Source organism: Schistocerca piceifrons, chromosome 4 (genome assembly GCF_021461385.2).
Source record: "Schistocerca piceifrons isolate TAMUIC-IGC-003096 chromosome 4, iqSchPice1.1, whole genome shotgun sequence".
In the NCBI taxonomy this organism is placed as follows: domain Eukaryota; kingdom Metazoa; phylum Arthropoda; class Insecta; order Orthoptera; family Acrididae; genus Schistocerca; species Schistocerca piceifrons.
The window spans coordinates 474,541,284-474,554,939 of NC_060141.1; positions in this window are offsets into that span (position 1 = coordinate 474,541,284).

The window sequence follows — 13,656 nt, forward strand, 5'->3', positions numbered from 1 at the left end:
TTCCTTTTCTGCTTGCTCAATATACAGATTGAACAACATCGGGGAGAGGCTACAACCCTGTCTTACTCCCTTCCCAACCACTGCTTCCCTTTCATGTCCCTCGACTCTTATAACTGCCATCTGGTTTCTGTACAAATTGTAAATAGCCTTTCGCTCCCTGTATTTTACCCCTGCCACCTTCAGAATTTGAAAGAGAGTATTCCAATCAACATTGTCAAAAGCTTTCTCTAAGTCTACAAATGCTAGAAACGTAGGTTTGCCTTTCCTTAATCTTTCTTCTAAGATAAGTCGTAAGGTCAGTATTGCCTGACGTGTTCCAGTGTTTCTACGGAATCCAAACTGATCTTCCCCGAGGTTAGCTTCTACTAGTTTTTCCATTCGTCTGTAAAGAATACTGCAGTTTAACGGAAAACATATAATGGCATTCAATACTGAAGTGCAAAGCTGTGTCCGCAGCTCGTGGTCGTGCGGTAGCGTTCTCGTTTCCCGCGCCCGGGTTCCGGGGTTCGAATGCCGGCGGGGTCAGGGACTTTCTCTGCCTTGTGATGACTGGGTGTTGTGTGATGTTCTTAGGTTAGTTAGGTTTAAGTAGTTCTAAGTTCTAGGGGACTGATGACCATAGATATTAAGTCCCATAGTGCTCAGAGCCATTTGAACCATTTGCAAAGCTGTTGCTATCGCAACCATGTTGGCATGTCGGTGACGGCAAACAGACATCATAGCCTTCCGTGACTACCGTCAACCTCTTCGATAGTCTGGTACACGTATAGAATTGGTCGCAGAAGCGTCTTGTATGATATTTTGTTAACAGCTATGTTGCATTTTCCTAGAACTCATCCAAAAAATCTTAAACTACTCTATGTAGTGCAGGTTTCGGGTTGAGAAGGGTTTAGCAGCGGACTGTGCGAGAGTGTGCTTACAGTAAATACCTTTTTTATTAAACAATAGATTAAAGCATGCAAGTCTAAAAAACGATGGAAATCTTGGCGCTTAATAACGCAGAATATGATTTTAAGAAACTGCTGATGCCAGAAATGAAACAATATTTCGTCCAAACAGAAATGTTATAATTCTTAAATCAAAAGGGCAACAATAACATATAACAGAACTTATTCTAAAACACATCCATATGTTACTTAGATAAAAAAATCTTTCATGATTCACATTAAACATACAAGTGGGCTCCATTTAAAACAGTTCGCTTAAGCCCGTGATTAACTTTACAAGAGACCACACTGAAACACTAAGGCAAACATTCACCTCACTGTAGTATCTGAAGTTTACTACTATTAATCTTCACCATTTTCCAGGGCAGCCCTAAAAGGAGAAGCTACGCATAACTAACTGTATAAGATAAGAGAAACGAAGAGATGTAGCACACTGGCTCGTAATCGGACATCCAGATTTAAGTTATCCGTGATTTTTAGTAGAGTTCAAACACTGACGGATGTTCCACATAAACCCACTCGTTCTTTCCTTTGAAGCAGCAGGTAGTCGACATGAAGTGTTTCAGACTGCCTCCTTGACATCAAAGTGCAAAAAATTTCTCTCTTATACACAGTCAACAAAGCTCTCGAGTAGCTCACTCGGTGAACTGTTGTTTACCTTTCTCTAACACTTTGTTTCTTAATGCAGGTTGGGTTTACTCGGGATTCCAGTATAGTATAAAGGGTGTCCCACTTATGTTGACTACCCTAAGTGACTGTTTGTTCAGATGAAAATTACAAAATGTTTCAAGCAAATATCTTTTAGCTGTCAGGGGGACATCAATCAGCACGATTAGCTTCGTTGTAGCTTTGTTTTTTACAAAGATATGAACAGCGGTATGACTTTTTTAAATGGTTCCCTGTATTTTTATTCGGTAATTCATTTGTTCTCCTAAACGCCTTTTCAGAAATGTATCACAGTGTACTATTCACTGAAACACAACGTTCTTAATTACATTACACAACATTGACTATGAGCCCGGGATCACAAACTCGCCAAGTTGCTGGAGTTGTCAGAAAACAAATGGAAACCAAGTAAAAACATAACAAAAAATTGACGTTGACTCTCCTGTACCATTTCCAAAGAGCAGAACATGCGAAGGTGCTCAAAGTTCTGACCCTGGACACCGATACACTGGTGGACTCGTTGAATGAAAGAATTGTTTACTGCTTCCAGAGATGCCTGCTGAAGCGAATTACAAGCAAGCACTATATGTTCCTGCATGTCCTCTGAAGTTGTAAGAATATCGAGATAGACAACGTCTTTAATACAACTCCAAAGAAAAAAAGTGCAAAGGATTTAAATCGGGAGGCCTAGCAGTCCAAGTAACTGTTCCTCCTCGACCAATCCATCTGACACGATACCTTCGGTTCAGAACACGACTTCCACGCAAGGCATTACGTGCTCGACATACATCGTGTTGATACCACATAAGCATTCTGATTCTTAGCGGTACTTAATCCAGAAGAGGAGGAAGAATTCGTTTAGACTACCATTGATGAAATAAGGGCCAGTAATTGTACTACCAAGCATCCCGCACCAGACGTTAACTCTCCAGTAAGGCTGATGTTCCACCTGTCTAAGCCATCGTAAGTTGTTGCTGGACCAATAACGCATGTTCCTTGTATTTACCTGTCCTTTGTTTGAGAAGGAACATTCATTGGTAAATAGAAAATTGGAGAAGAAGTTCGGGTTGGGGAGGATTTGCTGCTGTGCCCACTGACAAAACTGTAAACGATTCTGGGAATCATTCCCTTGCAATTCTTGATGTATGTGTACATGGTAAGGATGGAACCGGTGACGTGTAAGAATACCATGTACACTGGTTTTAGAAATGACAATTTCGCGTTCAGGCTGTCGTGTGCTCACATGTAGATTCATAGCAACGGAAGCGAGAACAGTAACTTTCTCAGCTTCGTCTGTGCGAGTGCTACGACGATTGTGTTTTCGTGGGTTGAAACTTCCAGTTTACTGAAGTGTCGCAACAAGACGAGAAAACACCTGTCGTGAAGGTGGATTCTTGTCAGGATATCTCCCTGTGTACAGTTCCGCTGCCTGCGTAGCATTTCGCCTACCTTCGACAGCCTTTATACCTACTGTACATAACAGTATTTAAAAGGATTAACTATTGTACTAAATGTACCCGCACATAAGAAAACAGTATTGCAATTACTGTTCTGATAACTTACATTCCCCATAGGTGACTTGAATTTCTACCTTCTCTTCGTTGGTGTACATTCTACTCACATAACTCTTCAACTGACGATGGTTGACCGAATGACGGGTGTAAATTCTACTTATGTTTACATTTGTCCTCTGTCAACGTCAGCACGTGGATGTGTTTCATTACAACGAGTACCTGCACTAAGCGCTGGGAGCATCGATGTCAATGTTGTGTTATGTAATTAATAACATTCTGTTTCATCGAATGGTACACTGTGGTACATTTTTCAATAGGTCTTTAAGAGAGGAAATGAATTACGGAATAAAAAATTCAGGGTGCCATTTAAAAAAAGTCATACCGCTGTTCAAATCTTTGTAAAAAACAAAGCTACAACGAAGGAAATCATGCTAATTGATGTCCCCCTGACGGATTAAGAACATTTGCCTGAAACATTTTGTAATTTCCATCTGGACAAACACTTATTTACGGTGGTCAAGATAAATGGGACACCCTGTATACTCCACTTTTTCGGCTGCAAAAAACTATTCAACTATTTACTGTTTCAACATAACATAACATAACATAATACCCGTGCAGTGCAACAGATTTACGCCATCGTACTGGAAGGGTCTGTATGTCCCCATGGTAGCACTCTAATGGACGATGTCGGAGCCAACGTCTTGCTGCATCAATAAACTCCCCGTCATTCACGTACTGCTACCCGCGAACAGCATCTTTCTTTGGGCCAAACAGATGGAAGACGGAAGATCAGAGTTCCGTGATGTATGATTGATGAGGATAAACAGTGCAATGAAGTCTTGTGAGCTCATCTCAGGTGCGCAGACATGTGTTAGGCTTTGCGCTGTCATGAAGAAGGAGAAGTTCGTTTATATTTTTGTGGCCACAAACATCCTGACGGCGCTTCTTCAATTTCCCGAGGGTAGCACAATACACTTCGGAATTGATCATGGCCCCATGAGAGAGGGCATCAAAAAGAATAACCCCTTCAGAATCCCAGAAAACCGTTGCCATGAATTTCCTGGCTCAGGGTGCTACTTTGAACTTTTTCTTCAGAGAAGAGGTGGTTTGGCACCGACCCAGTGATTCTCATTTTGTTTCCGTTTCGAAGTGACGATCCCCCATATTTCATTGCTCGTGGCGATGTTCGACAAAAAATTGTCACAATCAGCCTCGTAACACGCAATCAACTCCAACTGCGGGCACACACCTTTGAGTACCCCAGCTGGTGGACGAGAGTGTCAGCACTCCCAACAGAGACGTCCAGTCGAGCAACGGGATGCTTGATTGTGATCCGTCGATCACGTCGAATAAGAGTGTCCGCACATTCCACCACTGCAGGAGTCACAACTGTGTGCGGCCGGCCGGCACACAGGAGATGGGACAGGTTTCCGCAACCTTTTTGCGATGATGACAGACTCCTCGCCCAACGATTCACCGTGCTTTTGTTCACTGTCTGAACTCCGCAGACATTCTGCAAGCGCCTACGGATAACAGTAATGCTTTGGTTTTCCGACAAAAGTAACTCAATCACAGTTCCCTGCTTGAAACGCACCTCCGTTACAGACGCCATTTTGAAGGTTATATATAGCGCCGCCACCTACTGGAACTTCATGAAACTAGAGGGGCTGAAGCGAGAATATTCCACGATGTCTCACAACAAACTCCGCGTTTTTCCTACCGCAGCTGACCGAGGAAAAAGATATGTGTTGCATTACTTATTGAACATCCCTCGTCCATTGCCTGATAGAGAAAGTGAAGCTCGCAGCAGGCATGGTCAGACGTCAATTTCAATCTGTCATATAAAATTAACCCCGTTAATATAAAAGCAAGGAATGTGTGAAACGGGAGTTTAGGATAAATTTTCAGCAACGAGAAATTCTTTACATAATTCAAAGTTTGTCAAAGTCAATTTCAAAATTTCTAAAAACAAAAAAAAAAAACAAAAAAAAATGAATAATCAGTCCGAATAATAATCAGACTGTAAGAATCTGTGGAGCGGACATTCAGGTTAGATCTTCAGCAACAAGAAGTTCCTTAAGTTCTTTACACGGTTCTAAATTTGTTAAAATCAATTTTGCAGAAAATTTAAAATAATGAATAATCAGCCTGAGCTATAATTAAACTGTAAGAATTTATTGACTGGGCATCCAGGTTAGACTTACAGCACAAAGTTGTGTAGACAGTAAAAACTTTGTTTAGTTCAATTGTATCAAAAATTCGAAAGTGATGGATAATCAGTCCGATTAACAGTAAATAGAAAAGAATTTATAGAGTGGGCATTTAGTTTTAATTTTTAAAAACAAACAAATCCCTAAGCCAAGTAAACTGCAATGACATCAAAAGCTTACAACATTTTCAACCCTGAATAATCAAGGCATGGGGGGCATTCAATTTTGAACTGAGGAAACCCTCTACATAAATTCGGGCCCGACAGGAATGGTCCAATAGCTAAAATCAAGCCTAGATCCCTGAACCGGGACAACTCAACATAAATAACGTTTAATAACGGCTCCCAAGTCCCGAGCATGATCTGAACAACGAAAAGACTAAGTAGCCTCTTAGAGGAAAGGCAATATAATTTACAGTAATAAATACGGTTTGCTGAAGCACAAGGTAACTTAGGTATAAATGAGACGAGCAGGAAACGAAAGTATCACGGGCACAAGTTATCGTCCCCGCATGGCTGGACTTCCAAGAGGAAACCGCACAACCGAAATACTGGCCAAGGGGCGGTCCTGGCGTTCAACCGGCTACGAACATATTTGCCACAGAACAAACACAAGTAAGTCGCGGTGGCGTGTCCGTGCTACTGACTCCTACAGCACCCCCCACGGTACTGACTCCTACAGCACCCTAAATACGAGTAGGCACAGGAGTATGAAACGCCCAAAATTCTAATGATTACAACAGTATCTCAAACTCGATTAATACACTGGAAAGGTGACAATTAATGACAAATGAGGTGACCAAGATGCCTTGGAAAATTACGCTCAAGTACGACAGGATGAGAATGAAATGCGATAAGAATCAAGTAAGGCCTAGGACGCAGATCAGCGAAAACGGCATTTTGCCGTACGTAATCAGATTGCCCTTCCCAATCGGCGAGTACCACAACCACTGTAATCCACATATGAAGTCACAATATACACTACTGGCCATTAAAATTGCTACATCGATAATAAATGCAGATAATAAACGGGTATTCATTGGACAAATATATTACACTGGAACTGACGTGTGATTACATTTTCACGTAATTTGGGTGCATAGAACCTGAGAAATCAGTGCCCACAACAACCACCTCTGGCCGTAAGAGCGGCCTTGGTACGCCTGGGCATTGAATCAAACAGAGCTTGGATGGCGTGTATAGGTACAGCTGCCCATGCAGCTTCAACACGATACCACAGTTCATCAAGAGTAGTGACTGGCGTATTGTGACGATCCAATTGCTCGGCCACCATTGACCACACGTTTTCAGTTGGTGAGAGATCTGGAGAATGTGCTGCCCAGGGCAGCAGTCGAACATTTTCTGTATTCAGAAAGGCCCGTACAGGACCTGCAACATGAGGTCGTGCATTATCCTGCTGAAATCTAGGGTTTTACAGGGATCGAATGTAGGGTAGAGCCACGGGTCGTAACACATCTGAAATGTACCGTCCACTGTTCAAAGGGCCGTCAATGTTAACAAGAGGTGACCAAGACGTATAACCAATGGCACTCCATACCATCACGCCGGGTGATACGCCAGTATGGCGATGACGAATACACGCTTCCAATGCGCGTTCACCGCGATGTCGTCAAACACGGATGCGACTATCATAATGCTGTAAACAGAACCTGGACTCATCCGAAAAATGACGTTTTGCCATTCGTGCACCCAGGTTCGTCGTTGAGTACACCATCGCAGGGGCTGCTGTCTGTGATGCAGCGTCAAGGGTAACCGCAGCCATGGTCTCCGAGCTGATAGTCCATGCTGCTGCGAACGTCGCCGAACTGTTCGTGCGGATGGTTGTTGTCATGCAAACGTCTCCCATCTGTTGACTCAGGAGAGGTGCCTGCACGATCAGTTACAGCCATGCCGATAAGATGCCTGTCATCACGACTGCTAGTGATACGAGGCCGTTGGGATCCAATAAGGCGTTCCGTATTACCGTCCTGAACCCACTGATTCCATATTCTGCTAACAGTCATTGGATCTCGACCAACTTGAGCAGCAATGTCGTGATACGGTAAACCGCAAATGCGATACTTTACAATCCGACCTTTATCAAAGTCGGAAACGTGATGGTACGCATTTCTCTTCCTTAAACGAGGCATCACAACAACGTTTCACGAGGCAACGCCGGTCAACTGCTGTTTGTGTATGAGAAATCGGTTGGAAAATTTCCTCATGTCTGTACGTTGTAGCTGACACCACCGGCGCCAACCTCGTATGAATGCTCTGAAAAGCTAATCATTTGCATATCACAGAATCTTCTTCCTGCCGGTTAAATATCGCGTCTGTAGCACGTTATATTCGTGGTGTAGGAATTTTAATGGCCAGTAGTGTACATCTCTGGGGCCAAGGCTTGACAAAAAAATACAACAGTTTAAAACAACATCTTTCTCTTAACCAAATTCAGGGTGTGATTAATAGTAAACAAAAGGTTTAAAATACCATTTTGCAAACCAAGAATTATAGTATCTTGCTCATATTTGCGTGAACACACCACACAGCAACTCTTATGTTGATTCTGTTATCTCTTATGACTACAGACCACTGAGAAGCAGTTAATTACACCTCAGAAGACAGCAGACTCTCATGGCCATTAAGGCTACGAAAAGAAAATTCCACCTTTAAGCCTCATCCGCAACGTAAAGCAACGAGAAGATGAATTTTGCGCCGTCAGGTGGGCCCAGCACCACTCGTTCTTAATCACGACCACTTTCCAGGGAGACAACAACGTCAGACGCTAGCACGCTTCCCAAACGACCGATCACTTGCCGAGCAACTCCAGACACAAGAGCGCCACCCAGCGCCGCAGCACGACCCTCCCGCCACCTGGACACCAGTCACGGAAAGCGGGCAGAGATCAAGTCTCGCGATCGAGAATCGACCAGACCGAGCCACCACGGCTCAACAGGCATTCAGAGCTGATTTATTAAGGAAGTACCAGAAGGTAAAATTTTAGGCTAAGATTACTGCTGGTGAAGGAGATAGAAGAAATTGGTGGAGAGTTTGGGAAGACTTGTATGTTTAATGTACACTGTCTGCCGAAAAAGGAGAAGCGCCTGAGCGCAAGAGGTAAAGGAATGAAACTTCATGGGTTGAGAGGGTATGTGATTTTATTTCCCGATTACAAAATCGAGTCAAATTTATAAATAACTTGGCACTCTGAGCCCGCTTGTCAGTATGGATTCGCATCCCCTCTGACCTGGATGCACGGACTGATTCGCTTGGGAAGGATTTCATACACTTTTATCCCTTCCTGAGGTAAGCCAGCCGACAACTGTTGTAGTCCTTGATATCCTGGATATGGATAGAGGACCTGGGGTGGAGTTGACGTCTGGTGAATGTGGTGGCCACAGGAGTGTCCTCAACATCACGCGGAGAGTTGAGACATGTGACACATATGGTCGAGCATTTTTTTTTTTTTTTTTTTTAGAGTCATCGGTCTTCCGACTGGCTTGATGCGGCCCACCACGAATTCCTATCCTGTGCAACCTTTTCATCTCAGAGCAGTACTTGAAACTTGCGTCCTCAATTATTTCCTGGATGGATACCAATCTCTGTCTTCCTTTACAGTTTTTAGCCTCCACAGCTCCCTCTGCTACCATTGAAGTTATTCCCTGTCTGTTAAGACGTCCTATCATCCTGTCCCTTCTTCTTGCCAGAATTAACCTTTTGCAAAATGGCACCACGATACTGTCGCATGGGAGGTATCACATGAGGATGTGGGGTGTCTATGACCTACTATTGTATTGTAACAATTCTCTCAATCACTACCAGCCGTGACCAGTGGGAGAAGAGCACATCTTCCAAGGTCGCCACTGATGATGATCCCCGGGGCAGTACGGAACTGCGATTCATCACTGAGCACAATATGATACCACTCTTCAGCAGTTAGTGCCACTACAAATGTAGCTGTTTAATTTCAGCCGTTACTGGCAGGCTACACATAGGACGGTAGTTCCCTAGTCTGGCTACTGCTAGTCACCGACCAATGATGCAGGATGATAGAGAATGGTGCAGAGAGACTTCTTATCAGATGGCAGGTGTAGATATGTAGGGATTGCAATGTGGTTCCAGGCTGTCCTTCCTTGTGATGGTCAGACGTGGTCGACCAAAGTACGTGTGATCTCACGTTACCTTGCAGTCCAGTATTGGGCCACTGTTACAGCTGAATGCCCCAAGAATCTGGATATTAAATAAGGACCAACAGTGAGGTTCCTTTGAAAATCTATCTGGTACTGATAACGCTTTCTCACACATGTACGTGGTTTCTGCATGTCCGTCACAGTGATTACTCTCTCTCTCTGCGTTGTTAGTAATAACGCTAAACACTAACAACACTAATGCACTTTGGTGGCCCTTCATGTCATAGGGAAATGCAACTATACTCATTTACATACTGGCCGATGGTATGATTGTGTACAAAGTTATAATGACATCCAATCGTATCTTCTGGTTGCGTCATTTCTTTGTCAGGCAGTGTATAAAGTATTGCTATGCGAGTTTTACTGCAGTGCCGGCCGGGGTGTCCGAGTGGTTCTAGGCGCTTCAGTCTGGAACCACGTGACCGCTACAGTCGCAGTTTCGAATCCTGCCTCGGGCATGGATGTGTGTGATGTCCTTAGGTTAGTTAGGTTTAAGTAATTCTAAGTTCTAGGGGACTGATGACCTCAGAAGTTAAGTCCCGTGGTGCTCAGTGCCATTTGAACCATTTTTTACTGCAGTACTAGGGTCCTTGTGGTGGCATGCAGCAGTTCTGCATGTTGCTGATACGGCAGCAATGGCTGACGTCACGACGCGCTATCTGCCTCCCGGTGTCGCGTCATCTACATCTCCTGTAAAAGCATTAGGCCGCTCTGGCTGCGTGCTCTCCGTTTGGTGATGGACATCAGTACTGCTTAACGTCACGTCATCAGCTTACTGGCTATGCTGTGTCTGGCAGCCCAATACAGTAAAAGACGTAGGCCCATTTTCTGAAAAGTAAGAGGATTCATACCAATGATATTCTCCCATACAGATGAACTAGCGGAAATCTAAACTGTCTGCTTTGCAAACTTGACTGCTTTACCCATTACCTACATGGATGTTGTTTAAATTGTTATTGTTTTTATACTTTAAACCATTAAAATTACAACATCAAGGACGCGGCATGCAATGAAGGTGAAATTGGCTTGAATTGTAATATTCTATTTGGTGTGAAGAATAGCTGCCTAGTCTGATTGTGGAAAAAAGTAATTTAATGCAGATAAGTGAGGAAAACAATCGTGTAGTGGTCGAATCCAGTTTAGTGTTGTACTGTTTGACACACTCCTGTAGGTTACACATCTAGGCATAAAAAACATGAAATGTAACGAGCAAGAGAGATTGACTGTAGTGGAGGCGAGTGGTGGACTTCTGTTTATTGAGGTGATTCTAGAAAAGGTAGCTCATCTGTAAGCAAGACCATCCGCTGAACACTTGTGCGGCACGTTCTTGAGTACTACACTAGTGTTTGGCATACCAAACACATGCTGCGAGACCTCACATGAGAATCCCTGGAGGGAAGAAGACGTCCAGCCGTCCGCGGTGGCCGAGCGGTTTTGGGCACTTCAGTCTGGAGCCGCGCCACCGCTACGGTCGCAGGTTCGAAGCCTGCCTCGGGCATGGACGTGTGTGACGTCCTTAGGTTAGTTAGGTTTAAGTAGTAAGGGGACAGATGACCTCAGATGTTAAGTTCCATAGTGTTCAGAGCCATTTGAAGCACTTTTTAGAACACATCCTTTACACGAAACACTGCCGAGAAATCTTCTAAGGCTTCCATTCGAATAGCAGTGATGAAATTCTGCGATATTCTGATGCATGTCACTCTCACCATATTCTGGCAAAGAATTCTCCGAATTTCAATGTAGCCACCTCGATGGAAGAAGATATCGTCAGCAGCATGCAGCGGGGAAAATCTATATTTAGAATTGAGAAAGTTTTGAACCTGCCATTATGAGAGAGTACAGAAAGAATCTATTGCATTGTCGCGTAAAGACCGGGAAGAGAAAACAAATCAGGGCTCTTACAGAAACATGTAGAATATGGAGAGTATGGTGGCAGGGGATGTAGATGCTAGGATATTCAAACAATTACCATTTCAGCAATAGAAGTAATGCCGTCTACATTATACAGGGTGTTACAAAAAGGTACGGCCAAACTTCCAGGAAACATTCCTCACACACAAAGAAAGAAAATATGTTATGTGGACATGTGTCCGGAAACGCTTACTCTCCATGTTAGAGCTAATTTAATACTTCTCTTCAAATCACATTAATCATGGAATGGAAACACACAGCAACAGAACTTACCAGCGTGACTTCAAACACTTTGTTGCGGGAAATGTTCAAAATGTCCTCCGTTAGCGAGTATACATGCATCCACCCTCCGTAGCATGGAATCCCTGATGCGCTGATGCAGCCCTGGAGAATGGCGTATTGTATCACAGCCGTCCACAATACGAGCACGAAGAGTCTCTACATTTGGTACTGGGGTTGCGTTGACAAGAGCTTTCAAATGCCCCCATAAATGAAAGTCAAGAGGGCTGGGGTCAGGAGAGCGTGGAGGCCATGGAATTGGTCCGCTTCTACCAATCCATCGGTCACCGAATCTGTTGTTGAGAAGCGTACGAACACTTCGACTGAAATGTGTGGGAGCTCCAGCGTGCATGAACCACATGTTGTGTCGTACTTGTAAAGGCACATGTTCTAGCAGTACAGGTAGAGTATCCCGTATGAAATCATGATAACGTGCTCCATTGAGCATAGGTGGAAGAACATGGGGCCCAATCAAGATATCACCAACAATGCCTGCCCAAACGTTCACAGAACATCTGTGTTGATGACGTGATTGCACAATTGCGTGCGGATTCTCGTCAGCCCACACATGTTGATTGTGAAAATTTACAACTGATCACATTGGAATGAAGCCTCATCCGTAAAGAGAACATTTGCACTGAAATGAGGATTGACACATTGTTGGATGAAGCATTCGCAGAAGTGTATCCGTGAAGGCCAATCAGCTGCTGATAGTGCCTGCACACGCTGTACATTTCTCTGACGCTGACATTAGGGTTATCGTCAACTGCACGAAGAATTGCCTCGTTCATTGCAGGTGTCCTCGTCGTTCTAGGTCTTCCCCAGTCGCGAGTCATAGGCTGGAATGTTCCGTGCTCCCTAAGACGCCGATCAATTGCTTAGAACGTCTTCCCGTCGGGACACCTTCGTTCTGGAAATCTGTCTCGATACAAACGTACCGCGCCACGGCTATTACCCCGTGCTAATCCATACATCAAATGAGCATCTGCGAACTCCGCATTTGTAAACATTGCACTGACTGCAAAACCACGTTCGTGATGAACACTAACCTGTTGATGCTACGTACTGATGTGCTTGATGCTAGTACTGTAGAGCAATGAGTCGCATTTCAACACAAGCACCGAAGTCAACATTACCTTCCTTCAGTTGAGCCAACTGGCGGTGAATCGAGGAAGTACAGTACATACTGACGAAACTAAAATGAGCTCTAACATGGAAATTAAGCGTTTCCGGACACATGTCCACATAACATCTTTTCCTTATTTGGGTGTGAGGACTGTTTCCTAAAAGTTTGGCCGTACCTCTTTGTAACACCCTGTATACGAGGTGTCCGTAGCTAAGTATTACTGGAATTAGCCAAGCAGGTCACTGTTCTCACAGATTCAAGCGGCCCGCCAGAGACAGTGTCGACAAAACTGAAAAAGAGAGCGATACAAAAATTGAACATGGGACGGTAGTAAGGATTAAACCCGAGCCAAAGACTCAGTAGTTTCGTGTGGTGCCACCCATGGTATGAGAACAACTGACATTAACTGTATCCGGCAAACTGCTTGAATTTGCGCGCACAACGGTCTGATTGGCTAAATATACACTCCTGGAAATAAGAACACCGTGAATTCATTGTCTCAGGAAGGGGAAACTTTATTGACACATTCCTGGGGTCAGATACATCACATGATCACACTGACAGAACCACAGGCACATAGACACAGGCAACAGAGCATGCACAATGTCGGCACTAGTACAGTGTGCAATGCAGGCTGCTATTCTCCCATGGAGACGATCGTAGAGATGCTGGATGTAGTCCTGTGGAACGGCTTGCCATGCCATTTCCACCTGGCGCCTCAGTTGGACTATCGTTCGTGCTGGACGTGCAGACTGCGTGAGACGACGCTTCATCCAGTCCCAAACATGCTCAATGGGGGACAGATCCGGAG